General features: G+C 44.2%; 1 long non-coding RNA gene across 2 annotated transcripts in view; it reads left to right on the plus strand.

Annotated features, from left to right (window-relative positions):
- The first annotated feature begins 4,373 nt into the window (after nt 1-4,373).
- Nucleotides 4,374-12,334, plus strand: part of LOC310671809 — a 56,402-nt gene continuing 48,441 nt past the window's right edge. For both annotated transcript variants that reach the window (XR_014508215.1, XR_014508216.1), the window contains exon 1: nt 4,374-4,428. This is a non-coding gene — a long non-coding RNA (uncharacterized lncRNA). The remainder of the gene's footprint in view (nt 4,429-12,334) is intronic.

Here is a 12,334-nt window from a genome sequence, read left to right on the forward strand (position 1 = left end):
AAGGGGTTCAGTGTTCGCTGGCTAACATCTCCTTTTCAGCCAGTTTTGTTCCAGGCCTCCACAACAGCATAGCAGTTTCAGAAGGATCACTTTTGGGCTCTGGCACTCAGGGCTCAGCTGGAGCCAAAGCCTTTTCCCGTGGATCTGTGGGCACTTGGAAGCACACCACGATGCAGGGAGTATTGCAATCCATAATCCAGGGCTTGGGCTTCCTTTGAAACATTTAGGCTGCACGTGGGGCAGGCCTGGGTCACATAGGATGAGAAGAAGAAGAAGAAGAGTTTGGATTTGATATCCCGCCTTTCACTCCCTTTAAGGAGTCTCAAAGCGGCTAACATTCTCCTTTCCCTTCCTCCCCCACAACAAACACTCTGTGAGGTGAGTGGGGCTGAGAGACTTCAGAGAAGTGTGACTGGCCCAAGGTCACCCAGCAGCTGCATGTGGAGGAGCGGAGATGCGAACCCGGTTCCCCAGATTACGAGACTACCGCTCTTAACCACTACACCACACTGAGGATGTTCTGCAATACCTTGTCTCTCTTAAGGAACTAGGGTTAGCCATCAAGACCTGCCCTCTGAAACAACTTCCATGTAGTCAGGCTGCTCAAGGGTTGGCAGTGGTACCACTCTCCAGCCTCAGACACTAGGAGACCAATTACATGTGACCTCTTTAGGGACATAAGGGGAATACTGGACACCATCTGCTGGTCAGAATATGAGACCAAGCTTTTTTGTGTGGCCTGCTCCCTCTCATTTTGGTGGGCTCTCCATGGCCAGCTCTTCTGCTGTCCCTACTCCTACTAAGTGACCTACAGCTTGCTAAGACTTCCCTGAGGGTGTGGATCCAGGTTTCTAAGGCCAACCAGTTTGGCAAGGGGGGGCATGCTGTCTATGAAAGCCTCTCCTCATGCTGAAGCTTGCCCTGTGGTCAACACCAAGTGGTTTCTGGCCAGAAGGCCCACAGGCCCTGCCTCATCCACACCAATGGAGCTCGTTTAACAAAGAGTCAATTCACAGGAGTTCTAAGGAAGGCTCTCCTCACTTGCAGTGATAACCCCATGGATTATGCTGCCCATTTGTTCCACAGTGGGGCAACCACCACAGCTTTCAGATGGAGGCTGTTGGCGTTCCTCCACCTACAAGAGTTAGATTAGACCTGAAATAGCCTCAATGCTTAATCCTTCCTGTTGATGGCCTTGTTTCTGGTGCGGCACACAAGGGAGTGTGGATCTGAGGCCACAGCATTGGGCATTGGGCACTGCTATGTTGTAAATTGACATGGTGGGGCCAACACGCTGGTTTGGACATTTAACATGGCTTGGCTGGAGTGGTATGATGTGGGACAGCTTGATGCCTTTTTCTGACATCTCACATCACAGTGGTGGGCCTGCTGGATGCTCAGATCGTTCAGTCAGGAGTGCCGGAAAGGCATTGACCTCACCATTGCAGCAGCAGTGGACCTTTAGGCACTGCACGTAGCACACTCACTAGTGACAATGGTGCGGTCAGAATGTTTGGTAGGGCAGAACTGTTGGGGAGCCACGGAACTAGTACAAGTCAACCGTGTATGGAAGAAACTTCACAGGGCAATGCAGCACATGATTTTGCAACTGGGAGGCTGGGTGATTTAGCACCCTGGAATCATATTTGATAATGGGGCGCTGTACCAAGGAATCAAGGTATCCTGTTAAGGGGATTCAGGGGGAGGAGCTTCTGTCCAGATGCCCAGACAGGGGCTTATGGGCTAAAGCACTCACAAAATGGTGATCTTGGGGAGTTGCCCTAATTTGATGAACGTCATAGGGTGGTTTTTAACCTTGATTAATCTGCCAGATAATCAACCAGCAGCGGGTTGGTTGATTCTGGATATACACCCAATGCCTGTGCCAAAACCTGCTGACATCTGTAAATAATAATAATAATAATAATAATAATAATAATAATAATAATAATAATTTATTTATACCCCACCCATCTGGCTGGGTTTCCCCAGCCACTCTGGGCAGCTCCCAACAGAGGACTAAAAACAAAATAAAACTTCAAACATTAAAAACTTCCCCAAACAGGGCTGCCTTCAGATGTCTTCTAAAAGTCAGATAGTTGTTTATATCCTTGACATCTGATGGAAGGGCATTCCACAAGGTGGGTGCCACCACCAAGAAGGCCCTCTGCCTTGTTCCCTGTAACCTCACTTCTTGTAGGGAGGGAACCGCCAGAAGGCCCTCGGCGTTGGACCTCAGTGTCTGGGCTGAACAATGGGAGTTGTATTGTGTTGTATTGTGTTCATTGCAATTTCACCATGCCTTAGTCCCGCCACGCATGGCTCAACTGTGCCTGAACCCACAATGAATGATGTTGTACCATATATGATTCAATTCAACTGCTTTTGATTTATGTGTCCTTTCCAGGGATTTTAATTAATACAGATAGCCCAGAGCAGGTGCATAACTCTATTTGGCCTGAAAAGATATGTGAACAGCATTATTACATTTGACATCAGGCCAAGATGTTGCAAGACACCTCTCTGCTGTTGCTATAGTAAGCCAGTCTTTCCAGCTGAGTCCATGCTCAACCTTCAATCATTAGAGTTGAATATTCTCCCCATATTATGGCCAGTATGCTTCTGAATACGAATTGCCAGAAACTGCCGAGGGAGAGAGAGTACTCTTGAGCTCAGATCCTGCTGGACAGAATTCAGTCCCACAAAATTGCTCCTTGACACCTCCCAGTTTAACAGCTCACAGTGTGCTCAGTACATCCCAGTTGTCTTCTACAACACTAAATCACCCATGTACTTTGTTTGTGTCAGAAAAAAATATAACAGTGATGCTCCCTGCATGAATGTGTGTAGCACAGAAAATGGCACACTTCTGGATTGTGTGAAAAGGAGTGTTAAGAATCCCTGATACAGAACAGTGCAATGCAGCGGTGAGCTCAGAAGATACAGAGATCCATACCCCTCCAGCCTGTCCCATATGACAGGCATTCTCCACATGTGTGTATAATATAGACTGTCTTTCTCCACAGCCATAGGCCTTACATACCTCTTTCTGTATCTGCCCATCTGTTTGTGGCTTCAAACTATAACTGATTAATCAGACAAGATAATGGATTAAAATACTTCTGATTGACTAAACAGGTGCCCTTGGTTAATCAGGAAGCAGAGGTTAAGACAATGGTTTCTTATTTTAATACAGGAACTTACCTAAATGGTAAGTTGCCACCCTAAGAAAAATGTATTTCCATTTCTCTGGCACACGTAATGGAAGACTTCTTCTAAGATGTTGTGTGCTTCTAAGATGTTGTGTGTTTGGGGAACTCCAGGACTGGGAGCTACCATAAATTTTGCCCTCCCAGCCTTTCTGTTTGGCCCTCAGGAGACAAACCAGACATGCCCCATGTGAGTGCTTTTGCCTGGCTGGACTGTATAAATCCTGTATGAATTCTTATTAGACCTTTAGCATGGCTTGGTGGAAGATATGTGAGTACGTATGTAGAGTGGAGAGCATAGAAACCTATGTTTCTACATGGCCATAGTTTAGTTTACTGTGTGAAGGAAACAGTCATATCCATTGACCCACCCACTTTTGCTTCTGGCCCCACCCACTACTGGCCTGGAAGGGGCCCCATGAGGAAATGTGGCCCTTGGTCTTAAAAAGATTCCTCGCTTTTGATCCAAAAACAAGTAAAAGTCTGCTGCTCTTCTTGTTCTTCTTCTATGTGGGTTCACTAATACGTAAATTTATGCAGATTTGCATGATGAATTAATTGACTAGTTGACCAAAAACTTGTATGGTTAATAAACTGAGATTTCTTTAATCAGCCCAAGTGTCTTATATATCTTAAACACTTTTAATTTGCAAATGTCATTATCATCTTTATAATGGTTTACATCAGGGGTCAGAAACCTTTTTTGGTCATGGGATGGTCCACCATCCCTCAGACCATGTGGTGGGCCAGACTATATTTTGAAAAATATATATGAACGAATTCCTCTGCCCCACAAATAACACAGAGATGCATTTTAAACAAAAGGACACATTCTACTCATGTAAAAACACGCTGATTCCTGGACCATCCATGGGCCGGATTGAGAAGGTGATTGGGCTGCATCCTGCCCCCGGGCCTTAGGTTGCCTACCCTTGGTTTACATCAGTTACTCTGTTTCCCATTTTTTCAGGGAAGAAGCTGGAAACAAGAGAACATGGGTAGCTCAAAGAATCTAGGGAAGAGATGTCTCCCAGATCTCTCTACCCGTTGGCTCAGGGATGGTGAGCCTGTGCCTTTAATAATTCTGTAGAAGATTAAGAAATTTCCTCATCAGCACTTAGATAATGCTCCGAGGGCAGGTGATGCTGTTGCATTGCTAAAACTAGTTACTGCCTGGCTAGGAGGCCGCCTTAACAGGAGCGAGACTGCAGAGACCCAGGTAAGTTGCATGAGTTTTCTGAGCCTTCTGGGGCGGGGGGGGGGGAATTATAAATATATTTAAAAAGTGAAGGGGATGGGATTACGTAACAGTTTTGTGGCCTAGGAGGGAATCCCTGATGGCATGAAATGCATTGCTACGTTTCCTCTTCCACACACCTTATTAAAGGAATCAAAGCTTTTACTAAGAAGAGTTTGGATTTGATATCCCGCTTTATCACTAAGGAGTCTCAAAGCGGCTAACATTCTCCTTTCCCTTCCTCCCCCACAACAAACACTCTGTGAGGTGAGTGGGGCTGAGAGACTTCGGAGAAGTGTGACTGGCCCAAGGTCACCCAGCAGCTGCATGTGGAGTAGCAGAGACGCGAACCTGGTTCCCCAGATTACGAGACCACAGCTCTTAACCACTACACCATGCTACACCATACTCCATACATCTCTTTACTAAGGCTTTAATAAAACATCTCTGTAGGCTGCAGATCCTCAGTCTGGTCCCCAAGCAGAAAGCCGGAGACAACCGAAAGCATCCCTTCAAATTGCGTGCAGCGCTTTTTAGGTTGTATACATCCTGCTCTTTCCTGCTCACATTTTCCTTTGAAGCCTGGCCACACTGTGGGAGAAGTCAAATTAGAACTAGTCTTGCTGGCAGATGACTCACATGTACCCGCAGGCTAGGAGAAGAGCAGAAAGGAAAACTACCTAGTTAATTAAATTGCACCGGGATACTCAAACCACCTAGTTAATTAAAGAGCAAAATATATGTCACGAGGCCTAGTTTGGTCAGAATCGAGTATACACTTCCAGAGTTACATTACTTCTGGTAAATGAGCCACAATAGCCATCAAAGGGCCATGAAAATTTGTGCCCCAGACTAGTCTACCCATGTACTATCTGAAACCGAAGGGGCGCATTGGTTGCCAGGTGTGAAATATATTTGCATTATTTCCTACCCCCCCCCCAATGTGTTGCACATTTGACTTCATAAGAGGAAACTCCCCTAAAATGAGTGGACTGGCTAAAGAAGGTTGGGCAGGAAAATGGAGAGAATCTAATCTCTCCAGTATGTTTGAGAGTTGTCCAAAGCCACAATAATAGAAGCTCAGTTACAATGTAACCGGCAGCTCAGGAAATAGACAGTGGTACCTTGGGTTAAGAACTTAATTCGTTCTGGAGGTCAGTTCTTAACCTGAAACTGTTCTTAATCGGAGGTACCACTTTAGCTAATGGGGCCTCCCACTGCTGCCCTTCTGCCGCGCGATTTCTGTTCTCATCCTTAAGCAAAGTTCTGAACCCGAAGTACTATTTTTGGGTTAGCGGAGTCCTTAACCTGAAGCGTCTGTAAGCTGAAGCACCTGTAACCCGAGGTGCCACTGTACCAGCATGGCCAAGAGGGTGGCATCGTAGTTAACAAGCAGGTTCAAGAAGGCTTCCTTCCGAAATGGACGTATTGGCCAAATGAGGAGGGTATAATAGCATACAGTATAAGTAAGTTACTATTACACTGACTATAGGTGCGACTTGACTCTAAAAGTGTTTATGCAAAAGAACTGTCATTTGTACATCTCAGCTATTGTCTATGCAGATTGTACACTCATGGATCATTCCCCGTGAATTACTTACATAAGTGCAGGCATAGGCAATCTCCTGCCCTCCAGATGTTTGGGACTACAATTCCCATCATCCCTGACCACTGGTCCTGTTAGCTAGGGATGATGGGAAATGTAGTCCCAAACATCTGGAGGGCTGGAGTTTGCCTATGTCTGCATAACTGTATGGCTCCATTGTTAGTGTACACAGGTACACAGATGGTACACGTGTTGGATGTAATGTGTGAATCCCCTATGGTGATTTACCAGAAATAAATTCCATTCGGTACCATGGGACTTACTCTGGGTTAATTGAGTTTAGGATTGCAACCCGAATCTAGTGATTTGATTGGAACAGTACGGAATAATATGGAAGGCTTAGCAAATGCCTGGGGCTAAAACTGCACCACTTACCATGATACATGCACTGCCTTCTAATAAGTTTGTGCTCTATTAAAGAGACTGAGTCATGGTTTTGTAATGATTGGCAAATGTAAAGTGCTGCTGGGGTTTAGGGAGCATAGAAGTACCATGTGTAGGCGGTGATTGGTGTTGAGGGAGCAACGATCTCATCATTATCTTTCGATGAGCAGACTTAGAGGAAAGAGGTTGGCTCCGTACCTATTTCATGGCCTCTTCTATGTTGTAAATGCCTGGCTGAATTGTGGTCTTTGATCTGGATGCTGTCAAATGGCCCACCGCTGCAACGTGGATGTGCGATGTCACACACCTGACGTAGTGGATGTGATGTCATGCCAGTGTGGTGTAGTGGTTAAGAGAAGTGGACTTGTAATCTGGTGAACTGGGTTCGCGTCTCCGCTCCTCCACATGCAGCTGCTGGGTGGCCTTAGGCTAGTCACACTTCTCTGAAGCCTCTCAGCCTCACTCACCTCACAGAGTGTTTGTTGTGGGGGAGGAAGGGAAAGGAGATTGCTAGCTGCTTTGAGACTCCTTAGGGTAGTGATAAAGCGGGATATCAAATCCAAACTCCTCCTCCTCCTCCTCCCCTTCTTCTTCTTCTTCTTCTTCTTCTTCGTGCAGGTGTGTGTGTGTGTGATGCACATCCATGTTGCGGCTGGCACTGGCTCCTCCTCATCCTCTGATTGTGCCTTATCTCCTCCAGGAGGAGAGTGAGTGAGCATCATGTATCACAAGCCTTTGCATGATATGTGGAGACCTTGTAAAACTGGGTGCAGTTTCACTAATCTCTGACATCTGCAAAAATGGACACAGGGCTGGTAGTTGCTTTGAAGAGATTCAGACATGATCATGGCATCCCTAGATCAGGGATGGGGAACTTTTAGCACTCCTGATGTTGCTGAACTACATCTTGAATCAGCTCCAGCCAGCATGGCCAATGTTCAAGACTGATAGAAGTTACCGTCCAAGAACACTAGGCAGTCCGAAAGGTCCTCTGCCCTCATTGTATATTTATAACTTTGGACCCAATGATTTTGTGTGTGTGTGTGTACTGTAGTCTTTATTCATTTTCATCTTTAAACTGCTCAACATAGCTGCATTGAGAAATATCTTTGCTTTCATTAGAATGCATGACATTGCAACGATTAAAGGTAAAGGTACCCCTGCCCGTACGGGCCAGTCTTGACAGACTCTAGACTTGTGCGCCCATCTCACTCAAAGAGGCCGAGGGCCATCGCTGTCCGAAGACACTTCTGGGTCACGTGGCCAGCGTGACATCGCTGCTCTGGCGAGCCAGAGCTGCACACGGAAACCCCGTTTACCTTCCCGCTAGTAAGCGGTCCCTATTTATCTACTTGCACCCAGGGGTGCTTTCGAACTGCTAGGTTGGCAGGCGCTGGGACTGAACAGCGGGAGCGCACCCCGCCGCGGGGATTCGAACCGCCGACCTTTCGATCAGCAAGCCCTAGGCACTGAGGCTTTAACCCACAGTGCCAACAGCAATGAATACTCAGATAAAAGTTTCTGAATTGACAATGTTGTGTCAAAGTATTTATACCAAAATTATCAGTTACTGCAGATATGAAATTATGTATAGTAATGTGTATAGCTTAGATTTGTGACCATAAGAAAAAGGTATTTTGTATCAATAAACAACCAGAATTTATAGGAAGGGGGAGGGAGGGAGAAATAAAATAAAATATGTACTTCATGCACACTATTTATACCATTATGTCACATGCCTCTTCATTTATGTAATCAACCAAGTCACACCAGATTGCATAAAAATTGTCATGTTTCTTTTGGCCTCTTGCTACTTTTAATTTTTGTGTTGGTTTTTCCAAACGTGCTGTTTACCAAATTGCATTTATACCGTTGGTTCATAATTGAAGTGATTTCCATGTCCTGGCAATAGTTGTTCTTGTAGTCATTAATATATGTGTTATGAGTTCTTTGTTTCTAATTTGCAACATATCCTAACTATACAAATTTGGAGCCAGTCCTGGAGTCATGGGGACTGTCTGCCTTGTAATCAGAGTGGAATCAAAGAGTGGAATTAATTTATTTTTGAAAATACTACTTTCATAGGGATGCCCTCTATTTCCAAGTTCTCTAAGGCGCTCCTTTGATTTTCCTTATTGCCTGACATTAGGTCTGTCAATGGTGCTGAGTCGATATGCATTGTAATAGCTGTTTAGCTTTGGAGTCCTCATCCTCCAACGGCAAATATTTTTAATGTGTGGTTTGGCTGCTTGAAATATGAATTTGTTAAGTTTTCTTTAGCATTTGGGCATATGGGCTGGTGGGATCCAAACTGGTAACATTTGAAATAAAAATAATAATTTGGAACTAGCATTATTTTAGTTGCAGCCAGTTGGTCTATGATAGAAAATTGTATTTTGTTCCAGCATCATATGTCCATATTTATTGTTTTCTTTACTTTGCTATAATTTATCTGATATATTTTGTTTAAATTATGGGTAACCTGAATGCCTAAGTATCTGAAGCTTTTCCTAGCTTTTGGGATTTGCAATATTTTGGCTAATTTTTCCTAAAGTTGCGGGGGAATATGAAAGAACATTATTTCTGATTTTTGAAAAATTACTGTCAGGGAACTGCCATCAGTGCCGGAGGGAGAGAGCAAAATCCAGAGGGATTCCGGAGAGCGTCCCGGGATTGGGAGAGGCAGCCCATCTTCTGGGGAAGAGAATCAGCGTAGCACCAGTGGAGAAGGGGGGCAGATGGGGGAAGCGGCGAGGCGGTCCCATGACTCCTTGCCGGGGACCAGTGGGGAGAGTAGAGGTCCTCCGCTGCCTACGCCCTCCTTGCGCAGAAGGCTTTTGCGCAGAGAGAGTAGAAGACTAGGAGTCAAAGAGCTTCTTTGCTGGAAGAAGTTTAAGAAACGCCCACTGACGGATTCTGCCAGCGACTGAGACAGCCACGGGTGAGTGGCTGTCCGGACAGAAAAGGTTCACTCAGGCAATCCAGCCAGGTGTTTGCACCCAACCGGGGAGATAAGCACCGGCTTACGCACAAGCAACCCCTAGAACCATTACAATTACCTTAAGTCCAGAAATATTGAAAAAGGTCTTCAATTCTATACAAAATAACTTCCCTGCATAAACTGGGTCTGATGTACATAAAACAATACCATCAGCATAAAGTCCCAGAATGTAGTCTCACCATTTCCTGTCAGAATTTGGCATATCTCATTGTCAGAGGTTCTAAAATAAAAGCAAATGATGAAGTTGATAATGGGCAATCTTGTTTTGTCCTGCGGCTAAGCTGACATTTTTGTGAATCTGTAGTATTTATCCGAATTGTACCAGATGCAATATCATAAATTATTTCCAATATTCTGACGTATTTAGGGCCAAATCTATTTTTAATCACTTTGATTAAATACTTTGGTTCAACTTTGTCCCCATCAATGATTTTGAGTAGTGTTCACGGAATATTCGTGGAGTTACTGAAAAGTGTTGTGCTGAAATATTGCGAAAGGTTCGGCAGCTCCCCATAAACTGTCCATGCTTTGCAAACCTTTGCCTTGATACCCTACTGTCATCTGAGGGTTTTTTAAAGAACACAGTCCATATTCTCCTCCTGTTCCCAAATGCACATTGTATTCAGAGTAAGGTTACCAAATTTTTTTCAATGAATCCAGGGACACTTTTCAACTTTTCAATGGGTTTTGTATGGGGACTGATTTGTAAATCCGGGGACTGTGTCCGGGAAATGGGGACGTCTGGTAACCTTAATTCAGAGACGTATCGCCTCTATACATTGAGATTTAATGTTGTTGTCTTGGCTAGTATCTGCTGACAGGACTAACCTCTATTAATTTGTCTAGTGCTTAAAAAAACCAAAACACCACCATGTAGGGTAATGATTATGACCAAATTCAATTAAGTTAATTATGCACTCCATGAATAAGTACTTTGTTTTGTCTTTCCTGGATCAGATTGTGCCTGTGCCACCTCAATGGGTGGAGGAGCAAAGTAGCACATGGACATCCTCTGGCCATAGTGAAGCTGGGACATTGAGGTTACCATCTCAGAACATGACAGTAAGAGCTGTCCGACAGTGGAATTTGCTGCCAAGGAGTGTGGTGGAGTCTCCTTCTTTGGAGGTCTTTAAGCAGAGGCTTGACAACCATATGTCAGGAGTGCTCTGATGGTGTTTCCTGCTTGGCAGGGGGTTGGACTCGATGGCCCTTGTGGTCTCTTCCAACTCTATGATTCTATGATTCTATGATTCTTAACCTCCCAACTATTGTGCTACATGCTTACTTCACAATGCGCCAAAGTTCTTGCTCTTGATACATTTTATATATTATTTCCCCGAATTCTTATTTACTGACAACGAACAACTCATAATGTTACAGAAATGTTACAGAAATGACAGTTGGCAAACCACCCGCAACAATCTTTTCACGTTATAGAACTACAGTCAACACAACAGGGGCGAAAAAACACAGTTCCCCTGCTGACAAATGTTTGTAAGGTGGGAACAAATAAATAATGATATGTGGATCTGTTGTCAGCAGTCCAGCCACCCATAAATGAAAATGGCATCTTGCTCCAGCAAATGAGTTCTCTTTCATAATAATAAAAGGGGCAGAGGGAAACTTGGATTGAGGCAGAAACAGTTCATCACTCGTTTACAGGGAGTGAGAGGGGTGAGGTGGAGGTCAGCATGGTGAAAACACACCAGCAGAAACAATCCAGCACTGCTAGCTGCGTGTTTGCAGCGTGCCAACCTCCCCACTGCCTTGTCCCTTCCTCTCAGTAAGCAACAGTGGACCACCTGCCAGGAAGCTACCACCTGGTAAGTGGCTTTTGAAATGTGGAAATGGGTTTGCCCGATAACAAATGTTGGAAATGTAAAGAAACTGAAGGTACATTCTTTCACCTTTGGTGGGCGTGCCCAAGGATTAAGGCTTTTTGGGAGATGATATATAATGAAATGAAAAAGGTATTTAAATATACCTTCCCGAAGAAACCAGAGGCCTTTCTCCTGGGCATGGTTGGCCAATTGGTGTTAAAGAAGGACAGAACTTTTTTTATGTATGCTACAACAGCAGCAAGAATACTCATCGCAAAGTATTGGAAGACACAAGAACTATCCACTCTGGAAGAATGGCAGATGAAGGTGATTGACTATATGGAATTGGTGGAAATGACCGGCAGAATCCGAGACCAGGGAGAAGAGTTGGTGGAAGAAGATTGGAAGAAATTTAAAGACTATTTACAGAAATATTGCAAAATTAATGAATGTTAGAATGATGTTGGATTGAGGTTAAGGGGTCTTTAGCAATAATGTTATGAAAGAATATGCAAAAATGGAATGTTAACAAGTGAAAAGTTAAAGCTATAATATGTTAAGACCAAGATAAGGATAAAAGTAAAGAGGGAAAGGATTTGCTGAATAAATAAATTGAACTGGAATACAAAGAGGGGAGGTGTGGGGAGGTCCGGGAAACAAGCAAATGCAAGATATGTTATGAAAGATCTAACTGTTTTTAATTGCTTTTTATTTTTGTACTTTTCTTTTTTTCTGTTTTTTCTTTGTGATGTTATGTAAAATCTTAATAAAATATTATTAAAAAAAAAAGAAATGTGGAAATGGGTAGAAGTCAAGGAAAGGAACGTGTGCTATCATGAATTTATGTTTCCACTCTTGGCTCTTCTGGCAACAGCCAATTGCTTCTCCTTTCTCAGACAATGCTCAGCAATGGTAGTGGTAGTCAAAGGCAGCTGGCAGAACTAGATGGGGGGGTATAGCCACCCATGACTCAGACACCCAGTGGGTAGGGCCTCTTGCTTGACGGGGGAAGTCTTAGTAAACTCTGGCTGATGGGCCAAGGAGATTAAGCATCCTGCCCCTCCTGGAATAGCAATT

The sequence above is a fragment of the Podarcis tiliguerta genome, assembly GCF_965153285.1.
Source record: "Podarcis tiliguerta genome assembly, chromosome: 2".
In the NCBI taxonomy this organism is placed as follows: Eukaryota; Metazoa; Chordata; class Lepidosauria; order Squamata; family Lacertidae; genus Podarcis; species Podarcis tiliguerta.